The following is a 17,481-nucleotide window of genomic DNA, read 5'->3' as shown; positions in this document are numbered from 1 at the left end:
TTAGCCCTTTTCTCTGTATTTCTCCTCTTCCCAAATACCTGGAGTATGAAAATTATGTATTGAAATGTATATAAAGACTAATTTAAAAAAATTATAATTCTAAATGAAATTTACAGTTTATTTAACAGTAAACTGAAACATTTTACATAGACAATACATATTTGATCCTCTCTTTAAACCTGTAAAATGTAATATAAGAGAATACTATATGCCCCAAACTGTCTTTATTTTGCTTTTCCTAGCTTGAAGTTTCTGAGTCCATGACTTCTAGGCATAAACAATCATACCAGGAAAAGTGAGCATATTTGGTTTCTGTTGCTGCCTATAAATTATAATAAGATCAGTGGCCTTGAACAGCATCCATGTATTTGCTCAGTTGAGTAGGTCAGGAGTTGGAATGCAATGTGGCCAAGTTGTCTACTGCAGGACTCACAGGCTAAAACTGAGTGTCAACTAGGTTGCATTCTTATCTGGAGGCTCTGAGAAAGAATCCACATTCATGCTTATTTAGATTGTTGGCAGAAAATTCTTCCCTTGTGGGTATTCACCTAAGGTCCCTGTTGTTTTGGCAGCTATGGGCCTATAACATGTTCCAGCTCATAGAGGCTATTCTTAGGTCCTGGCCAAATAGCCCTTTCCATCCCAGCCACAGACAAATGCTTTACATCTATCCCATCTCATGCACTTAATTTCTCTGATTTCTCTTTCTGAGATCACCAAGAGTAAAATTCTCTGCTTTAAAGGACTCATGAGGTATATCATTCATATCCTGATAACTTTGATATCTTGAGGTTAGCTGCTACAGCATATATCCTAATCAAGATGCAAACTCCATCACATTACAGCCTTGGGTAGATCAAACAGGGATAGGAAATCTTAGGGGCCATCTCAGAATTCTGCCTATTATAATGTTAGAGGTAAAATGACAGCTTTAAAAATTAACAACAAATAAAATCTGAAAACCTATCTTTTTTTTTGTACAAAAACATTCACAGTAACTTTATTTATAATATCCCCAAGCAGAAAACATTAATTTTTTATATATTCATTTTTTTTATTTGTTCTACTTAGTTTCACATAACAGTAGAATATATTTCAATTTATCCTACACAAATGGAGCAAAACATTTCAATTCTACAGGTTGTACACAGTGCAGAGATGCACCATTCGTGCAATCATACATGTACCTAGGGTAATGATGTTCATCTCATTTCACCATCTTTCCTACCCTCATAACCCCTCTCCCCCAACCTCTTTGCCTAATCCAAAAATCCTCCATTCTTCCCATGCTCCCCACCATCATACATCAGCATCCACTAATCAGAGAAAGCATTCAGCATTTAGTTTTTTGGGATTGGCATACTTTGTTTAGCATAATATTCCCCAGCTCCATCCATTTACCTGCAAATGCCACAATTTTATTCTCTTTTAATGCTGAGTAATGTTCCATTGTGAATATATACCATGGTTTCTTTGTCTATTCATCTATTGATGGGAATCTAGTTTAGTTCCACAATTTAGCTATTGTAAATTGAGCTGCTATATTAATGCTATAATGATGTGGTTGCATTACTATAGTATGCTGATTTTAGTCCTTTGGATATAGACCGAGGAGTGGGATAGCTGGGTCAAATGGTTGTTCCATTCCAGTTTTCTAAGGAATCTCCATACTGCTTTCCAGAGTGGTTGCAACAATTTGCAGTCCAACCAGCAATATATGAATGTGCCCTTTCCCCCACAACCTTACCAGCATTTATTGCTGTCTGTATTCTTGATAACTGCCATTCTGACTGATGTGAGATAAAATCTTAAAGTAGTTTTGATTTGCATTTCTCTAATTACTAGAGATATTGAACATTTTTTCATGTATTTGTTGATTGCATATATATCTTCTTCTGAGAAGTATCTGTTCAGTTCCTTAGCTCATTTATTGACTGGAATGTAGACCAAGATACAGAATAGAAGACACGGAGACCACCCCACATAAATACAGTTACCTCATACTAAACAAAGGTGCCAAAAACATACACTGGAGAAAAGACAGCCTCTCCAACAAATGGTGCTGGAAAAACTGGAAATCCATATGTAGCAAAGTGAAATTAAACCTCTGTCTCTCACCATGCACAAAACTCAAAGTGGATCAAGGACCTAGGAATTAGACCAGAGACCCTGCACATAATATAAGAAAAAGTAGGCCCAAATCTTCATCATGTCAGATTAGGCCCCTACTTCCTTAACAAGACTCTTAAAGTGTAAGCAATAAAATCAACAATCAATAAATGGGATGCATTAGAACTAAAAAGCTTCTTCTCAGCAAAAGAAGTAGTCATTGAGCTGAAGAGAGAGTCTACATTTTGGAAGCAAATTTTTACCACATGTACATGCATCAGGTAAATCACTAATCTCCAGGATATATAAAGAACTCAAAAAACTTAGTACCAAAAAAAAAACCTATGCAATCAATAAATGGGCTAAGGAACTGAACAGACACTTCTCAGAAAAAGATATACATGTGATCAACAAATATATGAAAAAGTGTTCAACATCTTTAGTAATTAGAGAAATCTGAATCAAAACTACTCTAAGATTTCACCTATATTATTTTTTAAGTGTCTTTCAAAGCTTGTCACTTTTTAAAATGTGTGTAAAGCTAGTTACCTTTTAAAATATGTGTGTGTGTGTGTGTGTGAGAGAGAGAGAGAGAGAGAGAGAGAGAGAGAGAGAGAGAGAAAGTAGAAATAGTCTTTTGTGATCATTCTTTATTAGTTTTTCATTTTATGAGTTGCTGTGAACAGGCAATTTTTAAGAAATAATTAGAAGAAATTAAAGAAAAGTTCTCAGCTCCAACTCTATAACTGCTAAATTTAATACTTTATTTGGAAACATCTTACCCCAGCTCAACTTTTAGAATTTTCTATCATGAGAGCAAAGTTATATGTTAAAAACACAAGCACCCATGATTTTTTTTAATAAACAGATATCTCTGCTTGAATGTGTGTAGTCCAGCATAGTGCTTTATACAGAAAAATTGACACACATTAATTCTGTGATGGTACAAATTGTCCATATAGATTAGCATCAATAAATATGAAGATAATACTTTTATCACCCTTTTTTCTCACAAACATTATATAAAACACTTTAGCGAATTCACTTCTTGCCCACAAACTATTGCTCTCACACTTCCCACTCCCAAGTCTGAGTCATATTCATTTTTATACTAATCTTTTAACTGTGAAGTAATTTATTTGAGCTGACATTCAGGTACTTCATGTGAAATCATGCACATAGTTTTTATTAAAAAGAAAAATCAACCAAGAATCATGCTCTGGACTTTAAAACCTTACATAACATTTCCCTTTAATTTGTATTTTCAATTTTAATAATACATTCTCAATAGTACACTAGTTACATTTGAAATAACAGTAGAATTTAATACTTCTGATTACTATTATCAAACAATATTCAGCTAGGGAAAGGAGTCCTAGTTTCCATGGCAATGGTCCACAAGTTTTTACCTCTCTCTCACTCAGTAAAGCAACCAGAATCAATCCTGACTAGATGGCATACCCAGGTGTCTTCCTGGAGTTAAATTGGGAACATGTCCACTTGAGGCCTTGCCTCCACCAGCAGTGTCCAGGTGTAATCACACTGGATTATAGCAAACGTGCTCAAATTTAGAAGGACTCCTTGAGAACTAAGCAAGACGATGTCTTAGTATCTGATTCTGCTAATGTTTCACACAACTCTGGAAATGTAAAAAAAATGTTTATTTGTGAAGACAGACAAAGGCATTAAAATTCTGTGGAAGTGGAAGAGGTTAGGCTACAGATGCTGCTTGGCTGGGTGTAAGCACAGGGAGGTGAAAAGATTGGTATTTTCATCTTGATAGCAGCTGCAGAGCACTGTGGGACATGTTTCTATTTACATAAAGATTAGTTTAGTTATTCTAGAAATCTTGGCACTGGGAACACAGGAGTGAGAAATCCAAGAAACTCATGACTATGAAGAAGAAAGATTCTTTTAAGTATAAGTTCACAGTTCAAACAGAATACAAATAAAAAGTTTCTAGGGCTTGTGAAGTTGGTTTCAAAAACTTGCTTAAAATACTTGCTCTGTAGAGAAAAATACAGCTTAAGGTGGAAAATCCAGGTTCTTTAAGAAATACTATGCTAATCGTTATCCTAAAGAAGAAGATAAATCTATAATTTTACAGCAAAGAAGGAAAATATTTAGACCATGAAATACTTAGCAACATTGACATTTTGAAAATGCTGCAGTTTATTTAGGGAAAAAAAATTAAAATGCATTTCTGGTCTGGTTACAGGACCAAGAAGCAAGTTGCTTTTATTGCTTTTCACTGTGTAAGCCCAGTAATTTTTAAAATATTTACTCTGGTTTTATCATTTATAACATGCCACAACTTTTATTCTGGAAGAAAGTCTACCATCATCAGCCACATCATTATTTCTCAAAACTACCAAGAATGCTTCTCCTGGTGCACTATCAGCACTTAATGATACTTCTTTTGAAAGTCACAGGTATACCATCCAGGTACTCTCGAGTGCAACATAAAGCTATTGCAAGAAAACTGACAGGACAGGGCCTGATGTTTTTAAAAAGAAGTTATTCAGTCAAAATTAAATGCTTATTTTGTATTCTAAGAAATAGATGCAGCAGGTATTGTAGTGTATTGCATGTATAAAAAGCAGAGCCTGGAATGAAGAGCTAGGAAGTTGGTGGCAAACAAATAACCTTAACTCTCCTGAGGCTGGTAGTCTCCTGGTTTGGGAAAGTGACTGGGTCTGAAGAAGGTCACACAGGTGAAGCTTTCTGATGGAGGAAAAGACATGGATTGTGCAAAATGGGGCTTTTCTTAAAGGAAGTCATTCAAAAATGTATCCCCAAAGAAGTGGAGCAGCAGAGAGAAAAACTGAGTGATACAGAGGGTATGTGAGATAGGAGCTCATGAGTACTTATTCAAAGTATATTTTGAGATGATGGAGAAAAATGTATAACATATAACAAAGGATTTCAAAAATATTACAAAACAAAGCAGAGGAGGGAAGGCTCCTAACTCCACAGAGCTTTCTCTCTAACAATCTACACTGGGATCCTCTTCAAGAGGTCATTCATTCACTGGATCTTATTGGATCTGCTTATGTTCACTGGACATTCAATATCATACCATATTAAAAGATAAACAGCTGTCTTGTTTTGGATACTCATAGGACCTATCTCAGTGAAGTATATATGAAAAGAGTTCAACACACATTTGTTGGATTTGGATAATGTGATTGTATATTTATATCCAAAATTTATAAAATAAACATTTTGTTTTTTCTAGGATTTGTCATACTATGTTTAACTTCCTCAAATGATATACGTTAAATTTGGACCTTTTGAGTTGCTTTCCTGGTGTGAGGAGGTCTCCTAGCAGCCGCCCTGCTTTCCTGCTTTCAGCTCTGGTACTGTGATGTACAGCCCTGAAGAGTTCCCCCCTACTCATTTTTTCCCCCTGCAGAAATGAATCTCATTATGGAAAGTGCAAAGCTTTATAAAGGGATAAAATTTGAATTTTAGGGAGTGTACATTTTGTGTATGAATCACATTTTTAGTATAATGAGTTTTCATAAAGAAAGCTATTAAATTCTGATACATTCTGTGTAAACAATAATTCATTTGGTAATATAGTGTTAGGCAATTGTGATAACAAAAGAGCTGTCTTGATAAATTGATTCCTCATTTATCATGACTGATACCATATCTGAATGGTCCTTAAATGAAAATCAGTTTACTTAAAATTTTTCATGCAATATAGAAAGTGTGTGCTGTGGAAATTTTATGGCTGACTTTAATGGAGAAAATACCATCAGTTGACCAGGTATAATAAAGAGATATGCAGAGTTAGGAAGAAAGACAACATGATACTGCAGGAAATAGAAACAAAATAGATAATGTTTGTCAAAGGTAGAAGAGTTAACAGTTAGCTTTAAACAATATTCATTTGACATCTCATATAACAGGTGAGGAGGGACACAATAAGGCTTTGGGTGTTGAATTCCCCAAAAGTTGTTGGCTGAAGCTAACATAACCCACTTAAGTCAATTCTGTGATAAGTTGTGTGCAACTAGCTTTTAAATAATGTGACCCTTTGAAAATTTTAATTATTTATTTGCTAGAATAAGATGAGATTATTTTGGATTTCACAGTAAACCGCTTATAAAGGAAAAAAAGCCTAAATTTAACTTTACTTTTGTGGCATAATCAGTAATTGTCCTTATATCTAGGCTTTATAGCTTGTAACCAAAAGCAAATTAAAAAACACAATTTAGATATTCTATAGTTGCTTAGAATTTTGAGAATATAAACTTCTTTGAAAAATAATTTTAATACTTTTAGGAGTGTATAAACTTTTTTCAGGCCTTTAAGTCAGTTATTATACCAAATTGGAGCATGTAGTTTACTTAAAAGTGTTAATAGAATCCCAAACAAAGTATCCTGGTAATTTAGGAGAAATATAAATCTAGTAAAGGGGGTATGGAAGTTCAACTAAACAGAAGTCTTTGATTTCTTTTTGTGGCAAAAAGTGACAAGAAGTTGTATGTGAAAGTTTTAGTCATCAAAAAGTACTGCTTCCTACTCATGCACAAAATTACCTCGAAAGAGTTATCCAAGATCCCTTGCATCAAAAAATAAGGAGATAATGGAAGACGGCACAATCCTGTCAAATTGGACAAATGACAACAAACAAACAATGAAGTATGATTTTTCATGTGAGCTCTACAGAATGCCTACATATTCAACTTTCCCCATCAGTGTTCCTGTTTCAGAAAGGAGTCTTGCTCATGCTGGTTTTTATTACACTGGTGTGAATGACAAAGTCAGATGTTTCTGTTGTGGCCTGATGCTGGATAACTGGAAACAAGGAGACAGTCCTATTGAAAAGCATAAACAGCTATATCCTAGCTGCAGATTTATTCAGAATTTGGTTTCAGCTAGTCTACAATCCACCTCTAAGAATACCTCTCCAATGAGAAACCATGTTGCACATTCATTATCTCCTAGTTTGGAATGTAGTGGCTCATTCAGGGATTCTTATTCCTGCCTTTCACTAAATCCTCTTAATTGTAGAGCTGTTGAAGACTTCTCTCCTTTGAGGACTAACCCCTATAGTTATGCAATGAGTACCGAAGAAGCCAGATTTCTTACTTATAATATGTGGCCCTTAACCTTTTTGTCACCATTGGAATTGGAGAGAGCTGGCTTTTACTATGTAGGACCTGGAGATAAGGTAGCCTGCTTTGCCTGTGGCAGGAAGCTAAATAACTGGGAACCAAAGGGTGATGCTATGTCAGAACACAGGAGACATTTTCCCAACTGTCAGTTTTGAGAAAATTCTCTAGAAACACTGAGGTTTAGTGTTTCAAATCTGAGCACGCAGACACACACAGCTTGAATGAGAGCATTTATGTACTGGCCAGCTAGTGTTCCAGTTCAGCCTGAGCAGCTTTCAAGTGCTGGTTTTTATTACGTGGATCTAAATGATGATGTCAAATGCTTTTGTTGTGATGGTGGCTTGAAATGTTGGGAATCTGGAGATGATCCATGGGTAGAACATGCCAAATGGTTTCCAAGGTGTGAGTTCTTGATACGAATGAAAGGGCAAGAGTTTGTTGATGAGATTCAAGCAAGACATCCTTATATTCTTGAACAACTGTTGTCAACATCAGATACTCTTGGAGAAGAAAATGCTGAACCAATTGTTCATTTGGGACCTGGAGAAAGTTCTTCAGAAGATGCAGTCATGATAAATACACCTGTGGTTAAATCTGCTTTGGAAATGGGCTTTAGTAGAAGTCTGGTAAAACAGACAGTTCAAAGTAAAATCCTAACCACTGGAGAGAATTATAAAAAAAAGTTAATGATATTGTATCAGCACTTCTTGATGCTGAAGATGAAAGAAGAGAAGAGGAGAAGGAAAGACAAGCTGAAGAAATGGCATCAGATGATTTGTCATTAATACGGAAGAATAGAATGGCTCTCTTTCAACAGTTGACATGTGTCCTTCCTATCTTGGATAATCTTTTAAAGGCCAATGTAATTAATAAACAGGAACATGATATTATTAAACAAAAAAACACAGATACCTTTACAAGCAAGAGAACTGATTGATACCATTTTAGTTAAAGGAAATGCTGCAGCCAACATCTTCAAAAACTGTTTAAATGAAATTGACTCTACATTATATGAGAACTTATTTGTGTAAAAGAATATGAAGTATATTCCAACAGAAGATGTTTCAGGTCTGCCACTAGAAGAACAGTTGAGGAGATTACAAGAAGAAAGAACCTGCAAGGTTTGTATGGACAAAGAAGTTTCTATTGTGTTCATTCCTTGTGGTCATCTGGTAATATGCCAGGAGTATGCCCCATCTCTAAGAAAATGTCCTATTTGTAGGGGTATAATCAAGGGTACTCTTCATTTCTCTCATAAAAGAAGAATAGGCTATATTTTAGTCTTTACCAAAAAGCCTTTAAGCTGTTGTTGAACATTGGAAGTCATCTAAAATTAAAACAAGGAATGTTTGGTTCTTCATTTAGTAACATTTATGTTCTATTTTATTTAGGTATGAATAATCTTATTTCAAAAACAGATAGTACTGTATATTTAATCTTAATCCATTTAGTTGCAAAAGAAGACTTGTTTTTCATGAACTAAATCAGTATTTAAGTGTGAACACAGGAAGAATTAAAGGAGTAGTGTCAGTGTTTGTTATGGACCATTTCAGGAGTTACTGGATTTGGTATTTATGAAAGCTTTGAGTACTACATTACAGTATAGTTGAAAACTGTAAATTAGTAACACTGTAATTCATCAGAGTTCCTGACAGATTCTTTGGTACTTTTTCACTTGTTTTGTTAAGTAAGGATTTTTCTGTTACCGATAAACAATATTTCCCTTAACCTGTGAGAAACAATAAAATTCTTTATAAGTATTGTATCATCAAAAAATTTTGTGCTTTTTTTGTTTTTCCTAGATTTTGTCATAATATGTTTAACTTCCTCAGATTACATACATTAAATTTGTACCTTTTTTAAAGGTTCAAATTGTGTACCAAAACTACTTTCTAAAAAGGGATCGATTATTAAATCAAACAAATGATATGATAGAATAATGATGTATATTGAAATTTTCAAAGGTTTTTCTATCAAATAATCTAATGCTTCTAGATTAATGACTTCAAGAGAAGATAACATGTCATCTAACACCCCTAGATTAATGACTCCAAAAGGAGATAAAATGTCATCTAACACTTCTGCATTAACAACTCTGTAAGGAGATACTATGAAGCTCAGTTTACATAAACTTCAATCTATGGCTCCATCTGTGTCTGCCTTCTTTGTTGAGGAGGTAAACAAAGAGAAACTTTCTTGGTACTGATCACCATGGATAAACTTGAAAAGTTGAGAAAGGCAGGAAAAGAGAAACATATATCCCTATATCTGGCTACACAGAAGGACATGTGTGAGGAATGGGTCTGCCCCTTGAGCGGTCAAGAAATATCAGCCAGGAGCAGTGGCACATACCTATAATCCCAGCAGCTTGGGAGGTTGAGGCAGAAAGTCCATGAGTTTAAAGCCAGCCTCAGCAATTCAGTGAGACCCTGTCTCTAAATAAAATAGAGAAGGTGCTGGGGATGTGGCTCAGTGGTTAATATTGGGAGTTGCCCCAGCTCCAAAGACTAACTTCCCCATCCCCTGAGAAGAGCCAACCAATGGTGAGCCCTGCTGGCTTACATGATCCTTACCCACCAATCAGACTAGCCCTGCTGGCTCACATGATCCTTACCCACCAATCAGAAAGCACCCCATACCAACCGTCAAACCCTTCAACCATTAAACTGTCATAACTGTCAAACCACCCCCAGCTCTATAAATATGCAGAGCTGTTCCTCAATAAATGGGCATTTTCTCTGACAATGAGCCTTGTTAGATCTTTCAGTTAAGACCCCCCGGGTTCATTCCCCTGTGTGTGTGTGTGTGTGTGTGTGTGTGTGTGTATATATATATATATATATATATATATATATATATATATATATATACACAGCAGAGAAAAATGACAGGAATTCTTGCAGACTGGTAACCTTGACCTAAGAAAACACCCAAGATAAAGTACATTTCCCACAGCTTATCCTCATACCATTATGAACCAAAGAACTTCCCTTAGCATAACCAGAGTCCATGTATGGAGGACTGAAAGGTTAAACAAATGTGTTTGTGCTCTTTGTCACACACACACATAAATAAACCTAAATTTAAAAGCAAGTGCATATTTATAAAATGTGTTGTGCCCAGAGAACCCAACCCTACTAACCAAATATCTTGATAATCACTGTCAGCTCTAAAGAATAATGTCATTTCTAACAAGTAGCAGAATATCTCATTTTAGCACACTGTCCTTCTATTGCAAGGGGGCAAAATTGTGACATATGGAGTTGAGGGGGAGAAATAAAGAATGCCCACATGCTTCTGCCCCTGTTCAATGCTTTATTCACTCAAATTATTCAATATAATTTCATTCTATAGGTTCTTAATCAAGAAAATGACAATCCTTAATGCTAGGCACTGCAATAGACATAATCAATTCACAGCAAACAATTCTAGATTAATTAATTCACAGCAAACAACTCTAGATTAATTCTAAACACTGCAAGCACACTTAATTATGACAGGCTAATGACAGACATTCCCTTTGTGTGCTAAGTTCAAAAGTCTGAAGGCTTGGGCTTTACTTCCAGAAGATGCACACTCACTCACTCAGAGGATCAGGAAAACGATGACAAGTGATGGGATGTTAGTCCTGGTCCTCATCAGGCCCTCCAGCTCCAGTGCATCCTTGTTTCAGCTAGCTGAATCCCTATTCATTAGCTCTATTATTTATATTAAATTTTTGGGCTTTTGACCCCCCTTTCTATCCTTATAAGCTACCACCCGATTTCTCCATGACATTATTTACCTTGGGATCAAAACTATCTGATCTGGTAGTTTCCACCCTGATCTTCTCACCTTTCCCTCTTATCAGGCAAGAACAGCCCGCCAGAGGCTTCACTCTATTTATCGGGATGAGAGGAAGTGACTTGTCTGAGGCCATAGGGCTCTGTTGGATGTGCTTAATGAGACTGGAATTTTCAAACTGGAGTTTTTAAAATGGAGTTGCTTAGGCTCAGGCCTAAGGCCATCCTCACACCTTCATTTCCTGAATTATAATCTGTTTCTTCACCTCCATGCTGCTGATGTTCTTTGTCTTAGTTCAGTCCCCCTGGTCCTTATTACAGTAGTTTTTTGTTTGTTTGTTTGTTTGTTTTTTAAATCTGGTTTCTATTACTCCAGTCTCTCCCCCATATTGTATACCAGAGTTACTACTTTCTTCCCTGTGTCTTGCACTAGGGTTACTTTCTATTATACACATGTGATTGTGTCTACTTGTAATGTTTTCTAATGACTTTATCTTGCCAATTGCATAAAGTTAACATTCCTTAGCATAAAAATCACAGCCTTTCACATAGGATCTTAGGGAATACCTCTCTAAACTCATCTTTAACCATCATTCCCCTATCATAATCAGAAGCTGAAAATTTATGTACATATCATGACATAAAATGTTCCAAATACAGCTGTGTTTTATTCCCTGTATTGCTGACTATGTTCTGTTGCCTATAATTTCCTCCATCATTTTGTCCTCTCATTCTGCTCCTTTGAAGTCCTCCACACTGTTCCACATATAATTAGCAGTACATTCTTTTTGTGCAATCATTTTTTTTTTATTTTAAGCATAGCAATATTATTTTGTACTAACTTAACTGTCTTATAATTTTCTACTTATTTTTCTTTTATCTCTCTCTCTCTGATAGTGGCCCCCATAAGAACAGAATTACCTTAGTCGTTTTTGAATTCTTACTCTCCAAAATAATAGGTGATCAAATGACATTGAATTGATTTTTGAGTTTGAAATGTGACCAATCAAGTTAATTTTTCAAAAACTTCATCTATATGAGTTTAATCTTTTTTTTTTAATTTGTGCTTTTTACATATACATGACAGTAGAGTATATTTTGACATATCACACATATATGGAGTGTAACTTCCCACTCTCATGATTGTATGTGATGTAGAGTTTCACTGGCTGTATATTCATTTATGAACATAGGAAAGTTATGCCCAGTTCATTCTACTGTATTTCCTATTCCCACCTCCCTGACCCTTCCCTTCATACCTCTTTGTCAAAGTTTATTTTAATCTTTTTTAAGAGAGAGAGAGAGACAGAGAGAGAAATTTTTTGTAGATGGACACAACACAATGCCTTTATTTTTATGTGGTGCTGAGAATCGAACCCTGGTCACACACATGCTAGTCGAGAACTCTATTGCTGAGCCACAATCCCAGCCCAAGTTTATTTTAATCTTTAACACAAGAATTCTACATTATTGTAGAGCCAGACTCCATAGTCACAATGACAACCTAGTAAAAACTAAGAGATTCTGTCACCTCACAATTTTGGAATAATCAAGTTTTGTGACAACATCAAGAAAGCAATTTGAGCTCATTATTGGAATCTGCAACTCAGGAGGCAAAGTATGGTCTCATTTATTACCTAAGAAGTTTCCAAAAGATTCTAGATTTCAAATGGGAGGGAAATTTCTGCCTCTGGGTTTCCATATACTCTAAGGCTTTGCTCCTCAAATGTATGCATAGATCAACAGCATAAGCATCATTTCAGAGTTTATTAAAAGTAATCTCGGGCCACACCCTAGTCCTTCCAAATCAGAATCTGCACTTTTACAAGATCTTCAAGTAATTCAAATAAGGTATCCTAAAAATGATAATGCCTTCTAAGGTTTCCATTACCCAGAACTAAATTTTCCATGGTTTCTGAAATTCCCTTATGCCCTATTTCTACTCGAGATAGGCCATCTTGTAAGAAGAGGGAGAAACAAGAGCACACTTGCCCCCAAAGAGAGCAGGAAGTGCACAGCTTTTGGTAGGAAAAAATGTGGTCCAACTTCAGGGGTCTCATCATTCACATAATGGTTCTTGGAGTTGTGCCCAAGAACTCTAGGCACTTTACAGCCCATGCAGATGTTGATCCCTAGAGCGGAACAACAGTGTATTCCTGGTTGGAGTTAAACAGATCTGCATTGAACCCCCTGATGCTTAGCACATAGTTTAGAATATTTTCCCTTTTTCTCTTTTTTTTTTTTTCCATTTACAAAGGTCAATAAGTAGTTTAGTGGGTCAAACAATGAGGGTCAATCAATTTTATTTGAATCTTTGTAATACACCAAATATTGGAATGCATAAAACTGAGTTGCTATCTTAAGGATTTTATTGTCAGCATAAAATAAAATCAGATGTCTAAATTTCAAGGTTTGTTTTGTCAACTATTGCTCACACAAAAAGTATTCTAGCAAAAAAGGGTTTCCATGGTCCAATAAATTGGGGAAAGCATTGTTTGACCATCAAAAATCTGTGTGTGAGTGTGCACTTGTGTCTGTTTACAAGTGCTTATTCATATGCCAAGGGTATATCCTGACACTTTCTGAATGTGCTTGCCTAGATCAGTCATTAGAGGCTCAGTCTTGCTCTTTTTTCTCTTTAACCAGATCACTTTTCTCTTTATTTTGTGTCTTTCCTTTGGTTTGGATATTCAACCTTTATTTGAATATGTCCAGGAAAAAAATATGTCAAAGAAATTACTGTAAACGATAGTCTAAGAAATGTTTGGAGTTTCAAATATTTATTTGTTCAAGATCAAGACTCTGGGGCCTGGGGATATAGCTCAGTTGGTAGAGGGCTTGCCTCACATGCACAAGTCCCTGGGTTTGATCCCCAGCACCACCAAAAAACAAAAAAAAAAAAAAAAAGAAAGAAAAAAAAAGAAAGAAAAAAGAAAAGAAAAGAAAGAAAGAAAATCGAGACTCTGTGTCCTTAATGACTATTTGCTCTCCAATCTCCTGGTTCTATAATCCATTTCTAAAAGTTGGACTAAAGTCCTGTTTTGATGTCTACACTGTCTTACCAGTTTCTACTGCCACCATTCATAAATCCATGATTTCTTAATTTTTATAACAGTGACTGTAGGAAACAGAGGCTCTAACAAGAATCCATTGATAAGCTTAGTCTTCTCACAAAAAAGGAAAACAGTAACATAACAAAATCATTTACATTAAACTATACATTTGATATTTTTACAGAAGTTGTAAGAAATCATACTGCAATGTGTCAGCCCTTATGGAACTAAACAAGCCTGAAGGTAGAATTTTAAGCCACAATAGTCAAATATTATATACAAACATATTTTAACGAAAATGACATGATGTTTTCCTCTTCCTTTCTTCATTAAAAAACAAAGTTCTCTTTGCGTTGAGAGTATAAAAATATTTTAATCCCAGGTCCTACTTTGTTTGATCTACTCATTTGTGTTACAAATTCCAAAAAAAAAAAAAATAAAATGGGGTTATTTAAGATTAACTGTATTAAATAAGTATATGTAAGATAAATATATTATATATATGTATATATATATATGTACATACATATGTATATCTATCCATATCTATCTATATATATATATGGTTGTCAATGGACCTTTATCTTATTTATACGCAGTGCTGAGAATTGAACCCAGTGCCTCACACATGCTAGGCAAGCACTCTACCACTTGGCCACAACCCCAGCCCATTGTTTGCAGTGTCTTTAAACAAATGAATACAAGCAAAAGTTAAGATTTTGGTCAATTTTATAAGTAAATTCCATATAAACTGGATATCCTCATATTGAGCTAAATTTGTTTCAAAGTTATTTCAATTAATACTTAGATTAGTGGAAAATGCAAAGCAGTTTGTATACAGATTAGGCACAGCTGCTATAGTTTTTAAAATTGCTTTAGATAAATCTCTTAAAATAAGTAATTGGGGGCTGCAGTTGTGGCTCAGTGGTAGAGCACTTGCCTAGTATATGTGAAGCATAGGGTTTGATTCTGAGCACTGCATATAAGTAAATGAATAAAATAAAGGTCTATCAACATTAAAAAAATTTTTTTTAAAAACTAAGGTAATTGAGGTTGGAGAAGGGACTGAAATCATTTTCTCATGTTTCATTTTTTTCATTGAGTAAAAGCAAATGTTAAGGTCTGTAAACAAGTCAGGATGGTGCCTGGCAAATGTTAGAATCTGTAAACAAGTCTGGATGGCACCTGGCATTTTGCCAGAGGGAGTGGTTTGTGAAGTAACTCCAGCGAGCCATTAAGTGTGGAGATTCCTTATTGGTTGACTGCTGTATCTAGTTTTTGTTAATTAGATAAGCTGTGTGGAATGTATAAATATCGCTCCTGTCCTAAAATAAACGGTTTCCACTCCTGCTGTATCAATCTAATCAAGTTGTTCGTCACCCCCGGTTATTTTGCTGCAGCCGGACTGCGGCAAGCAAAGCCCCAACCTACCTTGAGATTTTATCACAACCAAACATTAGAGAGCAGATGAAGTTATCAATCCTTCCCATTTCACCACCACCCTTTTTTTCCTAATGTTTCTACCACACTTGAAGAGAGACATTTGAATTTTCAATTAGAATTGTTTATTGTCAGAAATCAATAAAAATGGCCTTATTAAAAATAAATGGTAATATTTTGATCAGTGACATCCTTGGTATGACCCATTTTGTATATATTTACTACTCCACAAATTTTTAAAAAATCAAATTTCCCACTTTTTTTCCTAAAGTAATAGAGTACATAATCTTAAAACTCAATTTTTCTAGTAAGGCATTGTATTTTACAGTCCACAAAATTTACATTTTTCTTGAACCCTATGATGCCAAAATGGATTACTCCCAAATATTTTTTTAACTATGTTCTTTTTGCTTGTCTTTGTCATTGAATGGTTTTCCTAATGTCCATTCTGTTGGAGGGTTTTTATATATATATATTAAGGGATATATATTAAGGAATATATGAAATTTGATAATATTTGTACTTATGAGGAATAAAGAAAAATTCACACACAGGAATAATTCACTGAGTATTATTAGAACTCTACTTTTTGCCACGAAATAAACCCTGTGCTCCTTGGCTTGGCATTTAAGACCTTCAACAATCTTGCCCACTCACTTTCCCTCCTTGAACCCTTCTAATTGAAATGAGGTCTCCTATCTGATCAAACTGACCTGCTGGTGGTTCTTGAGGTACACCTTCAATGCTTCTGACTTTCTGTGTTTTGTGAATTGAGTGCCACCTTCTCTGCAGGAAGCAGCTTCCTCAAAGCTTCCCCCTGCCTCCATTCTGTACACACACATCCCTGAAAGCTCAGCTGAAATCCCATTCTTCCTGAGAGACCTTCCTTTATTTCTCCCAACCTTCTTCACTATCTTTCATTTAACATATTAAAAAGCCTGACTTACATTGTTATTTATTATTTTATGTTTCCATTCTGAGATCTTTCAAAAACAAAACTCTATGTCAGAAATCAGAAAACTTGGTTTGTTTTTTTTTTTGGGGGGGGGGATTTTTTTTTTTTTTTTTGTAAAGGAGCAAATAATAAATATGTAAGGCTTTATGAGCTAAGGGTAAAAATCTAAGATTACATAAGCATTCATAAAACAAATTTTCATAATTTTATGAAAATTAAACACTAACAATAATAATTGATTACAGTGTTTCGTTACACAAATATACAAATGAGAAGAATAGAATTATTTGGAGAGTCAAAGTTAAATACATCTCAAAATTAAATTCATCTCTTATGCTAATTTATAAAGCAATTTTATATATTTCATCTTTGAAAACTCATTTTCACATAGATAGGTATTAACTAATACCAACAAATATGATTTTGACTGAAAATATTCATCACTTGGAAAGTATTTTTAGAATTATTTAAAAAATTTTTTTTTGGTATTTGTTTTTTATAATGTCATTGCATTGCAGATTAACCTTCCAGTTGAAGACCAGTTTGAAGCTTCTTCATTGAAAACTTGGATTTTGAAATACACATCTTTTTGTACTTGCATCAAATTTTGAGCAATATTATGTGCTCAAATTTTAAGTGCAAATGCATCTGAGGTAAGAATAAAGATCTTGCTCCATGTTTAACTTCTGATAGCAAAATAACATTACTTGCAATTTTAAAATGTTAATAGTCAAAAATGATTTCAACTATAGTGTGAGTTTAAGCACTATTTTGCCTTAAAGTTTAGGTTAAATTTATTATGAATCATTTTGAAGTATGTACCAAAGCCATTCAATATTTAATAATAGGGTTTGGTGGTGGTTCTTTCTAGGAAATTTTTAATTGCATCCTTCAGCTAAAATCATCAGAGAAAATTAAAAAGAAAATCTTTTCTTAGTCATCAGTTTGCTCTTTGATGAAGAAACAAGATATTCAAGTTCACAAGAACAAATTAAGTTCAACATTGCCAAATT

General features: G+C 34.7%; 1 pseudogene; it reads left to right on the top strand.

Annotated features, from left to right (window-relative positions):
• Window positions 1-6,706: 6,706 nt before the first annotated feature.
• On the top strand, window positions 6,707-8,551 carry LOC143400504 (baculoviral IAP repeat-containing protein 2 pseudogene; annotated as a pseudogene).
• The last annotated feature ends 8,930 nt before the right edge of the window (window positions 8,552-17,481 follow it).

This window comes from Callospermophilus lateralis, chromosome 5, assembly GCF_048772815.1.
Source record: "Callospermophilus lateralis isolate mCalLat2 chromosome 5, mCalLat2.hap1, whole genome shotgun sequence".
Classification (NCBI taxonomy): Eukaryota; Metazoa; Chordata; class Mammalia; order Rodentia; family Sciuridae; genus Callospermophilus; species Callospermophilus lateralis.
Note: the sequence above shows the minus strand (reverse complement) of the source record. Positions and strands in the feature narration are given on the sequence as shown.